Source organism: Symphalangus syndactylus, chromosome 20 (genome assembly GCF_028878055.3).
Source record: "Symphalangus syndactylus isolate Jambi chromosome 20, NHGRI_mSymSyn1-v2.1_pri, whole genome shotgun sequence".
NCBI lineage: Eukaryota > Metazoa > Chordata > Mammalia > Primates > Hylobatidae > Symphalangus > Symphalangus syndactylus.
Window position 1 is genome coordinate 51,710,392 of NC_072442.2, and position 20,283 is coordinate 51,730,674.

The 20,283-nt window shown below is 39.1% G+C and overlaps 1 protein-coding gene and 1 long non-coding RNA gene across 9 annotated transcripts in view; one reads left to right on the forward strand and one right to left on the reverse strand.

Annotated features, from left to right (window-relative positions):
- Positions 1 to 20,283, reverse strand: part of CEP112 (centrosomal protein 112) — a 551,576-nt gene that overhangs the window by 509,900 nt on the left and 21,393 nt on the right. The window lies entirely within an intron of this gene.
- Positions 14,294 to 19,537, forward strand: LOC129470762 (uncharacterized). Of its 2 annotated transcripts, none has more exons than XR_008653298.2 (3): positions 14,294 to 14,378; positions 14,534 to 14,630; positions 19,360 to 19,537. It is a non-coding gene; the product is annotated as an uncharacterized lncRNA (long non-coding RNA). The 2 variants fall into 2 exon arrangements; XR_008653299.2 differs by having other exon boundaries at positions 14,295 to 14,378; positions 14,531 to 14,630.

The following is a 20,283-nucleotide window of genomic DNA, read 5'->3' on the forward strand; positions in this document are numbered from 1 at the left end:
TTGCTTCATGTATTTTTGAAGCTCTTTTGTTTGCTAAATACACATTTATAATCATTATATCATGCTTATGAATAGACTCTTTACCATTACAAAATGACTATTTGTCTTATAATTTTTCCTTATTGTGAAGTCTATTTTATCTGATATTCAGTATAGCCATTCCAGCTTTTTCATGCTTGTTTCCATGATACATCTCTTCGCATCCTTTTACTTTCAACCTATTTATCTTTGTATTTAAAGTATATGTCTTATAAATAATATAAAGTTGGCTCTTGCTTTTTTTATCCAATCTAAAAATCATTGTCTTTGGCTTCCAGTGTTAAGTTCATTTATATTTAATGTAATTATTTATGGTTCTATTTAGTCTGTCATTTTGCTATTGTTTTGTCACAGCTCTTCTTTGCTCCTCATTTTTCCTTCCCTGCCTTCTTTTATGTTCACTGAATATTTTATATTATTCCATTTTAATCCTTCTAGTTACACATCTTTCTAGCTATACCTAGCTATATGTCTTTTCATTATATGCTTAGTATTTGTTCTAAGTATGCGCTAGGCAACATCTAAGATGGCTCCCAATTTTCCCCAACTCCTGGTATGCATGCCCATGTGATATGTCCTTTCCCTTGAGTATAGTCTGGACCTAGAAACTTGCTTTTAATAAACAGAATCCGACAAAAGTGATAAGCTATCATTTCCAAGATTAGCTTACAAAAAGATTCTAGCTTCCATCATGCTTACCTCTCTCTTGCTCTCTTACTTGTTCACTTCGATGGAAGCCAGCTGCCATGCTGTAGGCTATCCTATAGAGAGGCCCGAATAGGAAAAAACTGAGAGAGACTTTTGGATGACAGCCAGCAAAGACTGAGGCCCTCAGAGCAATACTCCTGCAAGGACCTGAATCCTATTAACCATATTAGTGAGAATAGAAGTGGATTCTCCCCCAATCTAGACTTCAGTTGGGACCACAACCCCAGTCAATACTTTGTTTGCAACCTTATAGGAGAACCTAAGCCAGAAAACCCAGCTAAGCCATGTCCATGAGAAAAAAATTAAAAAAATTAAAAAATAAACGTTGCTTTAAGCTGCTAAGATTTGGAGTAATTTGTAATGCAATTTCTCTTAGATGTTGCCTAGCACATACTTAGAACAAATACTAAGCATATAATTAAAAACATATAGCTAGAAAGACATGTAATAGATAACTGCAGATATCTGTATTATAGATAATACAGATTTTGGTATCTGAAAGTGAAGTACAGCCCAAGAATATGGAAACATCTTTGTGTGTAGTGTGCTAAAGAAAAGTTGATTTGAAGAGGTCATCAGTAGGAATTTGGAATTTGAGGATATTGCCAGTGGGGCTCAAGAGGAAGTAAGAAACCTGTTATTGGAAATGGGAAGAAGGGGATCCTTTTTACCTAGAGATAGAAAGCTACACCATCATCTTCAGTAACATGAAAATTAGAAAATATGCTTGATGAACTAAGTGAGTAATATAGCTAAGAAGATTTACAAAGTATTTGCTATTGCTTTAAGTGCTGTTGCTCTTAGGTGCAAGAGTAGAGTAAAACTGAGTCAAGGAAAGTTAAAGAAAATGGAACTAAGACTTCATGGTTTTAAAAATTCTCGGCCTCTCTAGATGGCAAAATATCCTAAATTAAGAAAGTCCAAGCAAACTTTGGACACTGCATAGATATAAAGCCAACGGTATAAATGTAAAATATTTTGTGAAGATCGAAAAGATAAAAGATGGTGTATCTCAGAGTACTATGCATTCATCCACAGATCCCTTAAAAAGATTAAGAGTATGCCTGACAGATCCCCTCAATCAAACAAGAGGGCCTCTACAAAACTTAAGAATGACTTAACTAAGAAAATTCTACTACTTGCCTATCTGGATTTCAGAATTGTTATGAACTAGTGACTTTTTAGAAATGTCTGTAGAGGTTATCCTCTGCTTGGCCCATTGTATGTTGGGTGTGTTAGGAGCAGATAACTATTAGAACAGACATTTCTTCAAAGAAGATATACAAATACCCAATAAGCACATGATAAGATGCTCAGTGTCATCAGTCACTGGGGGAATGCAAATTAAAACCACAATGAGATACCACTGCATACCAACTAAAATGGACAAAATCAAAGCCACTGACAATACCAAGAGCTGATGAGGGTGTGAAAAGACGAGAATACTCATGTGAAGAGACTGGAATATTGGTAATGGGGATATAAAATGGAACAGCCAGTTTGGAAAAGAGTTTGATGATTTTTTAAGTTAAAAATAAATTTACCACACAACCCACTCTTAGATATCTGTCCAAAAGAAATGAAAAACATACGTTCAAATAAAAATTTGCAATGAACGTCCAAAACAGCAACATTCATAATAGCCAAATACTGAAAACAATCCAAATATCCATTAACTAGTGAACGGATAAACAAAATGTGGTATACTCATCAATGAAATACCACTCAGAAACAAGAAGGAATGAACTACTGATACAAGAAACAATATGAACTTCAAAAACAATATTGTAAGTGGAAAAACTAGATACATAGGACTACATATTACCCATGAAATTCATAGAAAAGGCCAAAAAAAAGATAACCGCTTGCCTGGGGCTCTGGGTATAACTCCATATTATAAAGATATCAATTCCTCCTAATTTATCTATAGATTCAATGCATTCATAATAAAATATCTCAGTAGGCACGTACACATGCACACATCACATTTATATGCAAGTAAAAACTGGTGAGCTAATCCTGAAATGTATATGGAAATGCAAAGAACCAAGAACAGCCAAGGCAATCTTGAGGAAGAAAAAGAAGGACCTACACTACACTATAAAATATCAAGATTTATTTTAAAGCTACAATATTAAGGCAGTGTAGTATTAGCACATAGATAAACAGGCCAATGAAAGAAACTAGAAACCAGAAAAAACCTACACAAACAAGATCTCCTGGTTTACAAAAATGGTGCCAAGGGCTGGGCATGGTGGCTCACACCCGTAATCCCAGCACTTTGGGAGGCAGAGGTGGGTGGATTGCTTGAGGTCAGGAGTTCGAGACCAGTCTGACCAACAGAATGAAACCCCATCTCTACTAAAAAAAAAAAAAATACAAAAATTAGACAGGCGTGGTGGTGCATGCCTATAATCCCAGCTACTCAGGAGGCTGAGGCAGGAGAATCTCTTGAACATAGGAGGCGGAGGTTGCAGTAAGCCAAGATCACGCCACTGCACTCTAGCCTAGCGACAGAGTGAGACTCCGTCTCAAAAAAAAAAAAAAAAGGGGGGGGCCAACTACAGCAGTGTGAATGACATTTAAAAATAACGCTAGGCTGGGCACGGTGGCTCATGTCGTTAATCTTTAAGCACTTTGGAAAGCCAAGATGGGTGGATCACTTGAGGTCAGGAGTTCACGACTAGCCTGGTTAACATGGTGAAACCCTGTCTCTACTAAAAATATAAAAATTAGCTAAGCGTGGTGGCGGGAGCCTGTAAGCTCAGCTACTCAGAAGGCTGAGGCAGGACAATCACTCAAGCCCGGGAGGCAGAGGCTGCAGTGAGCCAAGATTGCGCCACTGCACTCCAGTCTAGGCGACAGAGCGAGACTTTGTCTAGAAAAAATAAAATAAAAATAAAAATAATGCTAGATCAAACACATATCCATTGTGATAGAGGGAATTAGCCATGACCCCTACCTCACTTCATACATAAAAATCAATTCCAGATGTACCACATACCTAAATGAGAAAGGTAAAATAAGAAGCTTCTAGAAAATAGCATAGATGAGTACTCTCTGATCTTGTAACAGGCGAGGTAAGAAATCTCAAACAGGAAACAAAAAACACAACAACAGAGTCAACTGACAGAACTATATTAAAATTAATAACATTCAACAGAAGATACCAGTTGCTATGGTTTGTCTGCTCCAAAACTCATGTTTAAATTTAACTGCCATTATAACAATATTAAAAGGTATGACCTTTAAGAGGTGGTTAGGCCATGAAGGCTTTGCTCTCATAAATAATTATTGCCAAAGTGGATTAGTTATAGAAGGGCTAGTTAGGCCCACTTCTCTTTCTCCCTCCCTCCCTCTCTCTTTCTTTCTCTTCTCACTTTCTGCCATAGGATGATACAACAAGAAGGTCCTCATCAGATGCCAGTACCTTGATACTGGATTTCTGAGCCTCCAGAACTGTGAGTCAGGGCCGAATAGAAACAGCTCCAGTCAGCAGCTCCCAGTGAAATCAATGCAGAAGGCGGCTGATTTCTGCATTTCCAACTGAGGTACCCGGCTAATCTCACTGGGACTGGTTAGACAGTGGGTGCAGCCCACAGAGGGCGAGCCAAAGCAGGGTGGGGTGATGCCTCACACAGGAAGTGTAAGGGGTCGAGGAACTCCCTCCCCTAGCCAACAGAAGCCGTGAGGGATTGTGCTGTGAGGGACAGTGCATTCTGGCCCAGTTACTAGACTTTTCCTATGGTCTTCACAACCCACAGACCCGGAGATTCCCTCAGGTGCCTACACCACGAGGGTCCTGGGTTTCAAGCACAAAACTGGGTGGCTGTTTGGGCAGACACCGAGATAGCTGCTGAAGGTTTTTTTTTCATACCCTAGTGGCACCTGGAATGCCAGCGAGACAGAACCGTTCACTCCCCTGCAAAGGGGGCTGAAGCCAGGGAGCCAAGTGGTCTAGTTCAGTGGATCCCACCCCCACAGAGCCCAACAAGCTAAGATCCACTGGCTTGAAATTCTCACTGCCAGCACAGCAGTCTGAAGTCGACCTGGGATGCTCGAGCTTGGTTGGGGGAGAGGCGTCCGCCATTACTGAGGCTTGAGTAGCCGGTTTTCGCCTCACAATGGGGAAGTTTGAACTGGGCAAAGCCCACTGCAGGTCAGCAAAGTCGATGTAACCAGACTGCCTCTCTAGATTCCTCCTCTCTGGGCAGGGCATCTCTGAAAGAAAGGCAGCAGCCCCAGTCAGGGGCTTATAGATAAAACTCCCATCTCCCTGGGACAGAGCACCTGGGGGAAGGGGCAGCTGTGGGCACAGCTCCAGCAGACTTAAACCTTTCTGCCTGCTGGCTCTGAAGAGAGCAGTGGATCTCCCAGCACAGTGTTTGAGCTCTGCTAAGGGACATGCTGCCTCCTCAAGTGGGTCCCTGACTCCCATGCCTCCTGACTGGGAGATACCTCCCAGCAGGGGTCGACAGAAACCTCATACAGGAGAGCTCCAATTGGCATCTGACGGATGCCCCTCTGGGACAAAGCTTCCAGAGGAAGGAACAGACAGCAATCTTTGCTGTTCTGCAGCCTCCACTGGCGATACCCAGGCAAACAGGGTCTGGAGTGGACCTCCAGAAAACTCCAGCCGACCTGCAGCAGAGGGCCCTGACTATTAGAAGGAAAACTAACAAACAGAAAGGAATAGCATCAACATCAACAAAAAGGAAACCTCATCTGAAGGTCACCAACATTAAAGACCAAAGGTAGATAAAGCCATGAGATGAGGAAAAACCACCACAAAAAGGCTAAAAATTCCAAAAACCAGAACACCTCTTCTCCTCCAAAGGATCACAACTCCTCGCCAGCAAGGGAACGAAGCTGGACGGAGAATGAGTTTGACGAATTTACAGAAGTAGGCTTCAGAAGGTGGGTAATAACAAACTCCTCTGAGCTAAAGGAGCATGTTCTAACCCAATGCAAGGAAGCTAAGAACCTTGAAAAAAGGTTAGAGGAATTGCTAACTAGAATAACCAGTTTAGAGAAGAACATAAATGACCTGATGGAGCAGAAAAACACAGCACAAGAACTTCGTGAAGCATACACAAGTATCAACAGCCAAATCAATCAAGCGGAAGAAAGGATATCAGAGATTGAAGATCAACTTAATGAAATTAAGTGTGAAGACAAGATTAGAGAAAAAGAATGAAAAGGAACAAAGTCTCCAAGAAATATGGGACTATCTGAAAAGACCAAATTTATGTCTGATTGGTGTACCTGAAAGTGACGGGGAGAATGGAACCAAGTTGGAAAACACTCTTCGGGATATTATCCAGGTGAACTTCCCCAACCTGGCAAGACAAACCAACATTCAAATTCAGGAAATACAGATAGCACTACAAAGACCCTCCTCAAGAACAGCAACCCCAAGACACACAATTGTCAGATTCACCAAGGTTGCAATGAAGGAAAAAATGTTAAGGGCAGCCAGAGAGAAAGGTCACGTTACCCACAAAGGGAAGCCCATCAGACTAACAGCAGATTTCTTGGCAGAAACCCTACAAGCCAGAAGAGAGTGGGGGCCAATATTCAACATTCTTAAAGAAAAGAATTTTCAATCCAGAATTTCATATCCAGCCAAACTAAGCTTCATAAGTGAAGGAGAAATACAATCCTTTACAGACGAGCAAATGTTGAGAGATTTTGTCACCACCAGGCCTGCCTTACAAGAGCTCCTGAAGGCAGCACTAAATATGGAAAGGAAAAACCAGTATCAGCCACTGCAAAAACATACCAAATTGTAAAAACCATCGACACTATGAAGGAACTGCATCAACTAACGGGCAAAATAACCAGCTAGCATCATAATGACAGGATCAATTTCACACATAAAAATATTAACCTTAAATGTAAATGGACTAAATGCCCCAATTAAAAGACACGGACTGGGAAACTGGATAAAGAGTCAAGACCCATCAGTGTGCTATATTCAGGAGATCCATCTCACATGCAAAGACACAAATAGGCTCAAAATAAAGAGATGGAGGAATATTTACCAAGCAAATGGAAAGCAAAAAAAAAGCAGGGGTTGCAATCCTAGTCTCTGATAAAACAGACTTTAAAGCAACAAAAATCAAAAAAGACAAAGAAGGGCATTACATACTAGTAAAGGGATTATGCAATAAGAAGAGCTAAGTATCAGAAGTATATATGCACCCAATACAGGAGCACCCAGGTTCATAGTTTTTAGAGACCTATAAAGAGACTTAGACTCCCACACAATAATAGTGGGAGACTTTAACACCCCACTGTCAATATTAGCCAGATCAACAAGACAGAAAATTAACAAAGATATTCAGGACTTGCACTCAGCTCTGGACCAAATGGACCTAATAGACATCTACAGAACTCTCCACCCCAAAGCAACAGAATATACATTCTTCTCGGCACCACATCGCACTTATTCTAAAATCGTCCACATAATTGGAAGTAAAACACTCCTCAGCAAATGCAAAAGAACAGAAATCATAACAAACAGTCTCTCAGACCACAGCACAATCAAATTAGAACTCAGGATTAAGAAACTCACTCAAAACTGCCCAACTACATGCAAACTGAACAACCTGCTCTTGAATGACTACTGGGTAAATAACAAAATTAAGGTAGAAATAAACATGTTCTTGGCCAGGCGCGGTAGCTCACGCCTGTAATCCCAGCACTTTGGGAGGCCGAGGCGGGCAGATCATGAGGTAAGGAGATCAAGATCATCCTGGCTAACACAGTGAAACCCCGTCTCTACTAAAAATACAAAAAATTAGCTGGGCGTTGTGGTGGGTGCCTGTAGTCCCAGCTACTCGGGAGGCTGAGGCAGGAGACTGGCGTGAACCCGGGAGGTGGACCTTGCAGTGAGCCGAGATCGTGCCACTGCACTCCAGCCTAGGCGACTGAGCAAGACTCCATCTCAAAAAAAAAAAAAAAAAAAAAAAAGAAAGAAAGACGTTCTTTGAAACCAATGAGAACAAACACACAATGTACCAGATTCTCTGGGACACAGCTAAAGCAGTGTTTAGAGGGAAATTTATAGCACCAAATGCCCACAGGAGAAAGTGGGAAAGATCCAGAATTGACACCCTAACATCACAATTAAAAGAACTAGAGAAGCAAGAGCAAACAAAATCAAAAGCTAGCAGAAGACAAGAAATAACTAAGATCAGAGCAGAACTGAAAGAGAAAGAGACACAAAAAACCCTTCAAAAAAATCAATGAATCCAGGAGCTGGTTTTTTGAAAAGATTAACAAAATAGATAGACCACTAGCCAGACTAATAAAGAAGAAAAGAGGAGAATCAAATAGACACGATAAAAAATGATAAAGGGGATATCACCACTGATTACACAGAAATACAAACTACCATCAGAGAATACTATAAACGCCTCTATGCAAATAAACTAGAAGATCTAGAAGAAATGGATAAATTCCTGGACACATACACCCTCCCAAGACTAAACCAGGAAGAAGTCAAATCCCTGAATAGACCAGTAACAAGTTCTGAAATTGAGGCAGTAATTAATAGCCTACCAACTAAAAAAAGCCCAGGACCAGATGGATTCACAGCCGAATTCTACCATAGGTGCAAAGAGGAGCTGTTACCATTCCTTCTGAAACTACTCCAAACAATAGAAAAAGAGGGACTCCTCCCTAACTCATTTTACGAGGCCAGCATTATGCTGATTCCAAAACCTGGCAGAGACACAACCAAAAAAAATCTCAGGCCACTATCCCTGATGAACATCAATGCAAAAATCCTCAATAAAATACTGGCAAACCGAATCCAACAGCACATCAAAAAGCTTATTCACCACGATCAAGTCAGCTTCATCACTGGGATGCAAGGCTGGTTCAACATATGCAAATCAATAAACGTAATCCATCACATAAATAGAACCAATGACAAAAATCACATGATTATCTCAATAGATGCAGAAAAGGCCTTCAATAAAATTCAACGGCCCTTCATGCTAAAAACTCTCAATAAACTAGGTATTGATGGAATGTATCTCAAAATATTAAGAGCTATTTATGACAAACCCACAGCCAATATCATACTGAATAGGCAAAAGCTGGAAGCATTCCCTTTGAAAACCGGCACAAGACTCTCACCACTCCTATTCAACATAGTATTGGAAGTTCTGGTCAGGGCAATCAGGCAAGAGAAAGAAATAAAGCGTATTCAAATAGAAAGAGGGAAAGTCAAATAGTCTCTGTATGCAGATGACATGATTGTATATTTAGAAAACCCCATCGTCTCAGCCCAAAATCTCCTTAAGCTGATAAGCAACTTCAGCAAAGTCTCAGGATACAAACATCAGTGTGCAAAAATCACATGCATTACTGTATACCAATAATAGACAAACAGCCAAATCATGAGTGAATTCCCATTCACAATTGCTACAAAGAGAATAAAATACCTAGGAATGCAACTTATAAGGAATCAGAGGGAACTCTTCGAGGAGAACTATAAACCACTGCTCAAGAAAATCAGAGAGGACACAAACAAATGGAAAAACAGTCGTCCATGCTCATGGATAGGAGGAATCAATATAGTGAAAATGGTCATACTACCCAAAGTAATTTATAGATTCAATGCTATCCCCATCAAGCTACCATTGACTTTCTTCACAGAATTAGAAAAAACTACTTTAAATTTCATATGGAACCAAAAAAGAGCCCACATAGCCAAGACAGTCCTAAGCAAAAAGAACAAAGCTGGAGGCATCATGCTACCTAACTTCAAACTATACTACAAGGCTACAGTAACCAAAACAGCATGGTACTGGTACCAAAACAGATACATAAACCAATGGAACAGAACAGAGGCCTCAGAAATAACACCACACATCTACAACCATCTGATCTTTGACAAATCTGACAAAAACAAGCAATGGGGAAAGGATTTCCTACTTATTAAATGGTGTTGGGAAAATTGGCTAGCCATATGCAGAAAATTGAAACTGGACCCCTTCCTTACATCTTATACAAAAATTAACTCAAGATAGATTAAAGATTTAAACATAAGACCTAAAACCATAAAAACCCTAGAAGAAAACCTAGGCAATATCATTCAGGACATAGGCATGGGCAAAGACTTCATGATTAAAACACCAAAAGCAATGGAAACAAAAGCCAAAATTGACAAATGGGATCTAATTAAACTAAAGAGCTTCTGCCCAGCAAGAGAAGCTATCATAAGAGTGAACAGACAACCTACACAATGGGAGAAAATGGTTGCAATCTATCCATCTGTCACAGGACTAATATCCAGAATCCACAAGGAACTTAAAGAAATTTACAAGAAAAAAAAAACCATCAAAAAGTGGGCAAACGATATGAACAGACACTTCTCAAAAGAAGACATTTATGCGGCCAAACAAACATACGAAAAAAAGCTCATCATCACTGGTTATTAGAGAAATGCAAATCAAAACCACAATGAGATACCATCTCACACCAGTTAGAATGGCAATCACTAAAAAGTCAAGAAACAGGCCGGGCGCAGTGGCTCACGCTTGTAATCCCAGCACTTTGGGAGGCCGAGGCGGACGGATCACGAGCTCAGGAGATCGAGACCACAGTGAAACCCCGTCTCTACTAAAAATACAACAAATTAGCCGGGCGTGGTGGCAGGCGCCTGTAGTCCCAGCTACTCGGAGAGGCTGAGGCAGGAGAATGGCATGAACCCGGGAGGCGGAGCTTGCAGTGAGCCGAGATTGCGCCACTGCACTCCAGCCTGCGCGACAGAGTGAGACTCCGTCTCAAAAAAAAAAAAAAAAGTCAAGAAACAACAGATGCTGGAGAGGATGTGGAGAAACAGGAATGCTTTTACACTGTTGGTGGGAGTGTAAATTAGTTCAACCATTGTGGAAGACAGTGTGGAAATTCCTCAAGGATCTAGAACCAGAAATACCATTTGACCCAGTATCTCATTACTGGGTATATACCCAAAGGGTTATAAATCATTCTACTATAAAGACACATGCACACATATGTTTATTTCTGCACTGTTCACAATAGCAAAGAATTGGAACCCACCCAAATGCCCATCAATAATAGACCAGATAAAGAAAATGTGCCACATATACACCATGGAATACTATGCAGCCATAAAAAAGGATGAGTTCATGTCCTTTGCAGGGACATGGATGAAGCTGGAAACCATCATTCTTAGCAAACTAACACAGGAACAGAAAACCAAACACCGCACATTCTCACTCATAAGTGGGAGCTGAACATGAGAACACATGGACACAGGGAGGGGAATATCACACACCGGGGCCTGTCGGGGGGTTGGGGGCTAGGGGAGGGATAGCATTAGGAGAAATACCTCATGTGGATGACGGGTTGATGGGGGCAGCAAACCACCATGGCATGTGTACACCTATGTAACAAACCTGCACGTTCTACACATGTATCCTAGAACTTAAAGTATATTAAAAAAAATATAAAAACTCTGTAAGAATTTAAAAATAAGTAAATACATATGGCATTACACTGTAAAAAAAACTTAAAGTATAATTTTTTAAAAAATCAGATACAGAACTGTGAGTCAATAAATTCTGTTCATTATAAATCACCCAATCTGAGGTATTCTCTTACGGCAGCACGAAATGGACAAAGACACCAGTGAAAGTGAAAATGCAAGCCACAGAATGAAAAAAGATATTTGCAATACATGTATTCAACAAAGAATTAGTATCCAGAATATACAAAGACAAATCAACAGTGAAAAGACAGACAAACCTTTTTTTCATACTTAAAAAAGATCAAAGACTCAACCAGAAACTTCACATAAGAGGATATCCAAATGGTCAATAAACTTTAAAAAAGATCTTGATATCATTAGTCATGAGGGAAAATGCAAATTCAAACTATACATCTGCCATACCATAATTGCTAAAATTACAAAAAACTTACAAACCGAGTTTCAGCAAGGATGGAGAGCCACGGGAACTTTCATTCTTGCTAGTGGAAATGTAAACTGGTACAGCCACTTTGAGAAACTTTATAGCAGTGTCTACTATGATTACACTTCTAAGTCAACACTCAAAAAAATGTGTATACTTGTGTACTAAGAGACACGTAAAAGAGTATTCACAGTAGAATCACTTGTAATATCAAAAACCAAAAGTCCAACCACAGTACAATGGATATATAAATTGTGATATATTCATACAATAATTTTAAAAATCCATTGCTAAATGCAACAACATGGATCAATCTCACAACATAATGTTGAGCAAAAGAAGACAGAAACAAAAGGGAACATGCTTTATGAATCAGAAACAATGAAAACGAATCTATGGTAACATAATACAGAATAGTGGTTCCTTCTTCAAGAGGTGATAAATGACTGGGAGAGAGCAAGAAAGAGTTTCTGGGGAGGTGGCTATATTCTCTATCTTGACCTGGAAAGAGATTTCATGGATATATACATTTTGTAAAACTTCATCAAGCTTTACACTTTGATGTGTCTTGTTGCATGTGTGTTGTATTTTGATTTTAACAGTTTACCAAAAGACAAAGAATGAACTCTAGCTATATTTATTAACATGGATAAATCTGAAAAATATGATGAGTGAAAGGAGCAAGTCTCAAAATAATATATACAGTATGATTCTACTTATATGAAATTCAAAATAAAGAGAGAGGTAAATAACTGATTAACACGAAACATAGGACAGTAATTTCCTCTCAAGCAAAGGGAAGAAGAGGCAATCGGAGAAGGGTACCCAGCGGTCTTCTGGAGAACTGTAATATACTATTTACTGGCTAGGTTGAAAGCATAGAAATGTTTATCTTCTAGTGGCTCTTTAAACTGTACCTGTGCACTATACACATTTTTTGTATGCATGCTATGTTTCACAGCTGTAAAATATTTTAAGAGTAATACAACTACTGAATTATAAATTATCAGAAAACCAAAATGAGAACTTCTGATTTCCTGTCTTTTCATTTATCTGAGCAGCAGGTAATATTGTTATATACCATCTGCAGAACAGTCTTCTTTGGGTATATTACTAAATATACTTATGAAACATAAAAATAAATAACAATTAATAATCCAGTAAAGTATCAAATGCTGAAAATTAAAAAATGAAAATAACTTCCAATGAGCCACAACATACTTATTTTAATTTTTCAAAAAGAACTTTATTAGAAAGAAAAAGAAAACTAAATGAAAAAAAGGAGATGCTTAACAAAACTAGAAAAAGGTGAGCACAGATCCAAAAACACTTTAAGACTTCGTATTTCCAACTACTTACTTTAAAATGGCGCACTTGATTTTAAAACTTAAAAAACAAATTTAAAAAATCGTACATTTAAATCATTGTTTATTAATATATCTCTGACTTAGAACACTCAGTATTTAAATTTCATTAAAATTAAATGTCAAAATATACTTATAAGCTGTTATCCATTATTGTTTATTAAAAAGGGCAACCCAAACTGTTCAATATTACCTGACAAACAGAAACTTGTTTGCGAAATTAAAAGATGTTATTACAAAGCCTCACTCATTAAAAGAAAGAAAGAGAGAAATGTGACTGAATTGTCAGAAAGCTCATTTACTGGGGGAGAAAAAAGCTTTTCAAAGCTGCTCCATCCCAGTTACAAATAGTTGCCACTTGGCCTCATCTTAGTAAATACCTAAGAGTGACACTTAATTAGCACATTAATGTTGAAAATTAATGAGTAACTAAGTGGTTTTATATGTGTGAAATGTTATATTTTATTGAGTACTCTAAGAAGCAGTTTTCACTTCTCATTTATGTAGCAGTCCTATTTCTAAAGTACAAGGTTAAGTGTCTATCAGCAAGTGTCCATTGTATAAAAGATTGTCAAATTAGTCAGATTTGGCCAGGCACAGTGGCTCACACCTGTAATCCCAGCACTTTGGGAGGCCAAGGCAGGAGGACCATTTGAGGTCAAGAGTTAGGGCCTACCCTGGCCAACATAGTGAGACCCCATCTCTACCAAAAATACAAAAATTAGCCAGGCGTGGTGGCAGGCACCTGTAATCCCAGCTACTCGGGAGGCTGGGGCAGGAGAATCACTTGAACCGGGGAGGCAGAGGTTGCAGGGAGCTGAGATCACGCCACTGCACTCCAGCCTGGGTGACAGTGCAAAACTCCATCTCAAAAAAAAAAAAAAAAATGGCCGGCATGGTAGCTCAAGCCTGTAATCCCAGCACTTCGGGAGGCCGAGGCAGATGGATCACGACGTCAGGAGTTCAAGACCAGCCTGGCCAAGACGGAAAAGCCCCGTCTCTACTAAAACTACAAAAATTAATGGGGCGTGGTGGCAGGCACCTGTAATCCCAGCTACTCAGGAGGCTGAGGCAGAGAATTGCTTGAACCCGGAAGGCAGAGGCTGTGGTGAGCCGAGATTGTGCCATTGCACTCCAGCCTGGGTGACAAAGTGAAATTCCATCTTGCCTTACAATTCTGTGAAAAATGTTTTGAAGCTTCTTGTTAATGGCTTGGAATTATTTTATGTCTTTTCAGTATGCCTTCTTTTTCATCAGTAAATTCCTCTCAAATAAGCAGAAGCAATGTGTTTCTTCCACTGTAAAGCAGTGTTTAAAGGTCAGGGTTTATTTAACATTACTCCTCTTCACCCTACCTTAACTTTTAATGAAAGTTTTCAGTAAAAATATACACATATGTGTGTGTGTGTGTGTGTGTGTGTGTGTGTGTGTGTGTGTGTGTGTATTTATAAACAGTTTCTTTTTTGTTAGTAGGAGCTCCTCTGACAGCAGAAATTGACCAAGAGAAGAGCAACTAGATGTTGACCATGGGTGATCATCACCAAAAAAGGGAGCTGCCCATGAAATGCAAGTAAGTACAGAAGAAAGGTCTCCCATGTGGCAGAGCCAGTTTCTATGCACCAGCACCCAAGCTCTAGTCCCCATCCCCAACCCACATCCCCGAGACAGAGAACTGGCCACCAGCTCTCCATCTGGTCAGTCAGGTTTTCCAATGGCCAAGCAGAAGATTCAGATCTGGTACTGTTCTGCCCAGCACAGTAGCCCCTAATCACATGTGGCTATTTAAGTTAATTAAAATTAGAAATTCAGTTCTTCAATCACACCAGCCACATTTCAAGTGTTCAATAGTCACGTTTACTGGTGGCGACCATATTGGACAGTGCCGCCTATAGAACATTACCATCAGAAAGTTCTATTTAACAGTACTGCTGTAGAACACATATTTGCCCAAACATCAGGGTTATTCACAAATAAAATGAATGTGCTTTTGGCAGGTAATATTTAAGAAGGTTTTACTAAGAAGGAAAGGTATTGATTGGCTCCCTGATAAATTATCCAAGAATTTCAGGAGGAGCAATTTATAATGTTAGTATAGTATCATTTACATATAAAAATGGAGTTTAACAAAGTAAAAAGATTCTTTTGTATGCCCAGACTAAAAAATTAAATCAATATTTTTAAAGTGAAAAATGTTTGCTCACATAGATTAACTTCTTCAACCACAAGTGGGTTTTCATTATACTTGATCACCATCTGCTGGCCATGTTATTAAACTGCACACACAAAATGAAACGTTAGCTATATTGGGGTAAGACATACAGAATCCCAGCTTTTTGCCACAATGCATTCCTGGAAAACCACATCATGAACAGGATCATTATAAAGCAAGTCACATTTTCCATAAGGGCAGGACCATAATTAGAATCTTCATTCCAAACTAAAATCTAGCATCAAATAACCCATGGCAAAATCTCATTAAAGCAAAGATGTAAAAACTATAGTCCTCTATAATCATTTAAAATAGGATAATCATTCTCCAAGTTCTTTCTTATAGGTATGAACACATGTATTATTTAGATGACCCAACATGAGTTAAAAGATATATATAATTTATATAAAATTAGCCTAAATCTGATATGGTAAAAATAAAAATAGTAGGTAGTTAATAATAATTATTTGCACTCTCCTAGAAACCCTAAGCAATCTGGTGTAGGCTCCTAATAAAACAGCACCTAAAGAAATCTAATTAAATGCCTTCTTTTTCATCAATAAATTCCTCTCAAATAAGCAGAAGCAACGTATTTCTTCCACTGTAAAGCAGTGTTTAAAGGTCAGGGTTTATTTAACATTACTCCTCTTCACCCTACCCTAACTTTTAATCAAAGTTTTCAGTAAAAATAATAAGTGCTATTAAATCATTTTTTTTACATCTTTCCCTATCCCAGAACCTAACTGCACTTTGGTGATAAGCTACCAGACCACACATACTTCACTGAAAAGACATAAAATAATTGCAAGCCATTAACAAGAAGCTTCAAAACATTTTTCACAGAATTGTAAAGCAAGAATACAACCTATTACTTTTGTGTTCTGTCTTTGAGATAAAGCATGAAGAGTATATAGATGATGTGAACTAAAATCAAAATATTAGTTACCGGCTGAGCCCAGTGGCTCACACCTGTAATCCCAGCCCTTTGGGAGGCCGAGGGAGGGGGATCACCTGAGGTCAGGAGTTCGAGACCAGCCTGGCCAGCATGATGAAACCTCGTTCTACTAAAAATACAAAAAAAAAATTAGCCAGGCATGGTGGCACATGCCTGTAATCCCAGCTACTCAGGAGGCTGAGGCAGAAGAATCGCTTGAACCCGGGAGACTGAGGTTGCAGTGAGCCGAGATCGTGCCACTGCACTGCAGCCTGGGTGACAGAGCAAGACTCCATCTCAAAAAAAAAAAAAAAAAAAAAAAACAGTTACTTAGGCAGCTTCAAATATATGGCATGAAAAAATGTAAACAATGAGGCCAGCCACTCTGTGTTCCTTCTATCCTTGAAAAAGAGGCCTGTTATATTGTTTAAAGATTCCTATAAAGCCTCTTTTAAAATACAATTACCATTCTTTATTTTGATATTGTGCAGGATTCATACTTACAATCATAACCTTTCTGCAGAGTCATAATTTATTTTTCTCAGGGAATACAAAATGAATTTTAGTAACTGAAAATAATTAATGACCAACAGACTTTAAGATAATACCCTTTGGGAGGATTAGTAATTAGAGAAGCAAAAGAATGGTCAAACAATCTAACAAGCAAGGCCCTGATGAACTATTACAATAACAATCACCATACCAGTGACGATGGTGGTAGCCGCAGCTAACACTTAACAGGCCCTCTGTCAAGGGCTCTACACGCCTTATTTCACTTTGTCCTTACAACTCCATTTGTAAATGGAGACAGTGGTAGTACTAACCCCGAAGTTAGTACTACCACTATCTCCATTTACAAATGATGAAACTGGGGTTTAGAGAAATTAAGTAACTTGCCTGAGGACAGACGGTTGCCAAGTGTCAGAAGTGGAATGTGAACAAAGGCAAACTGCTTTCTTTCAGCTCAACCTAGAAATAACCAAAAACAAAGGTATAGCTGCCCAGGATTGCTGACGCAGTACAAATGGAAAAAAACATATAAAACTGAAATTTCCATATTTGCAGCATAAAGTACTTATGCCTATATGATACACTAGAAAGAACATGGGTGTGAAATCATAAGGCCCTGCATTCCAATATTGGATCCATCACTGGAAAAGTCACTGGACTTTCCTGAAGCTGTTATCTCGTCTATAAATACAAAAGGGCAATTATGTCAACCTCACTGGACTGTAGAGAGGATTCAATCAGATGACTTGGAAAAGATTTCCAGAACAGTACCTAGCATGCAGTAGGAGATCCACAAATGGTATGACTTGCCTCACTTGGCCTCTGCTTTCACAAATTAGAAATACAAGTAGAATCCACATTTATTTACTAGAAAATTTTTTATGTTTAAATGTGTATATATTCGTTATACAAATTTATTAATTTGCAATGTGTATGCACAAACATTTTAACAAGATATTTCGGAGGGCACTGGACAGTATCTATCAAAATAGAAGAGTGTGATTATTAAAAATACCATAGACACATTTTTTTTTACAAGAATGTTTTTAAATGTACACTCCAAAATAGTCCCAATCCCTAAAGCTAACCACCTTTAACAGTTTCATGTGTGGTACCCAGAAAGATTCCCTGCACACGAACACATATGTATCCATACAGCCTCTAAAACACATATACACAAACGCAAATGGAAGCTTCCTATAGTTTATGTACTTCTTAACTTTATCCTATTAGACCTTGCCATAATAACCTATATATATGTGTGTGTATATATACACACACATATATACATATATACGTATATGTGTGTGTGTGTGTATATATATATATATTTTTTTTTTAACCGTTGCACAAGATGTTGAACCAACTAATAACCCCACCAACAAAGCAATTTCTCATCTAGGAATCCATAATAGCCCAAAACACATGCAGGCATATAATAATCATTCTTGATATTCTAATTGATAATTTGGCATCTTGAAATCATGGACCAAACTAACAGTCAAAGTTGTTCACATCCTTACCATCCCTGTCTTTTTGTGGGCACTTGGAAATTATATTACAAACCCTCCAACTACAAACCCCAACATTGGTGTTTCACTTTCTGTCTAATAGGGAACATCCCACCACTGTACAAAAAGGCTCTCATCCATGCTTCTCCTTGCTCCTTCTGCCTCCTGACCAACCCTTGTGCTTCTCCACGTGGTCTGCACGGTGTGGCATGCCTCCTCCTCTTGGAAACTGTGAGAAATGAACTCTTCTTTCAAAGGCAACTTGTCTCTACGTCTGTCATCGTATAATATCTGATTAAAACAAACCCTCGGTGCATTTTTAAATAAGGTGCATGATGATGGATTACTAGGATGTTAACTCAGGCATTCTTTATAACAATCAAAAATTAAAAGCAGAAGAGACAGGTTAAATTATAGTATATCCACATTATGGATTATCTATAATTTAAAAGTCCACATGATACAGGTTTAAGACACAGCTGAGTAAAAAAAAAAGAGCAAGTCTCAGAACAGCATGTACAACATGAGTCAACTGTAATTTCTTTTTTTTTTTTTTTTTCTGAGACAGAGTCTCACTCTGTCACCCAGGCTGGAGTGCAGTGGTGCAATCTCAGCTCACTGCATCCTCTGCCTCCCGGGTTCAAGCGATTCTCCTGCCTCGGCCTCCCAAGTAGCTGGGACTACAGGTACCCACCACCATGCCCAGCTAATTTTTTGTATTTTTAGCAGAGACAGGGTTTTACCATATTGGCCAAACTGGTCTCGAACTCCTGACCTTGTGATCCGCCTGCTTGGCCTCCCAAAGTGCTGGGATTACAGGCATAAGCCACTGTGCCCGGCCTGTAATTTCTTAATTATATAGGTGTGGATGTCTATTGTAAAACGATATGCACAAAATTGCTAATGGTGATTACCACTCGAAAGTGGGATAAAGAGGACACAGAGAGAAGGACTGTGACTTTTTACTCTAAATATTTCTATACTGAGGTTTTTATTAACATGTATTATATATATAGATTGCATACTTTTCTAAAATGAGGATAAAGACTGTACTAGTCATCAATTGCTGTATAACAAATTATTACAAATTTAACAGCTTTAAACAACACACATCAATTTTCTCATGTTTCTGCAGGTCAGAAGTCCAGGCACAGCTGAACTGGGTCCTCTGTTTAGGGCCACAGAAGGGTGCAATCATGATTGGACCAGACCTGGGTTCTCATCTAGAGGCTCTACTAGGGAAGGATTCACTTCTCGACTCGTGTGGATGTCAGCAGCATTCAGTTCCTTATGGCTATCTGATTCATGTATGATTTGTGGCAGCTGCTTCTTCCAAAGCCAGCAAACGGAATGACAGCAAGTCTACTAGCAAGATGAAGTAATGTAATCCTGGGAATAATATCCCATTACCATTGCCATAATCTATTGGTTAGAAGCAAGTCACAGGTCCTGCCCATACTCAAGGGGAGGGGATCATATAAGGGTATGAACACCAGAAGAAGGATCATGAAGACCACCATCAAGACAATTAAGGTCTTTATCAGACCTCCACAGTAAGTATCTGAAGGCTGATCAGAAAGATAATATATATTGATATAGCTCATGATTGTAGATCTAAATGAAATTAACCAAACTATACATGCATGAGATCTAAGTCTATGGTCTCCTTAGTAACATTTTCTAAAGTCATGCTCCAAACTCAAATATAACTAAAATATTTCATTGTCAAGAAAATAGGCAGATAGGCCAGGCATGGTGGCTCATGCCTGTAATCCCAGCACTTTGGGAGGCCAAAGTGAGCACATCACTTAAGGTCAGGAATTCGAGACCAGCCTGGCCAACATGGTGAAACCATGTCTCTACTAAACACAAAAATTAGCTAGGCATGCGCCTGTAGTCCCAGCTACTCTGGAGGCTCAGGCAGGAGAATCGCTTGAACCTGGGAGGCGGAGGTTGCAGTGAGCCGAGATTGAGCCACTGCACTCTAGCCTGGGTGACAGAGTAAGACTCCATCTCAAAAAAAAAAAAAAAAAGAAAAGAAAATAGGCAGATATTTGAC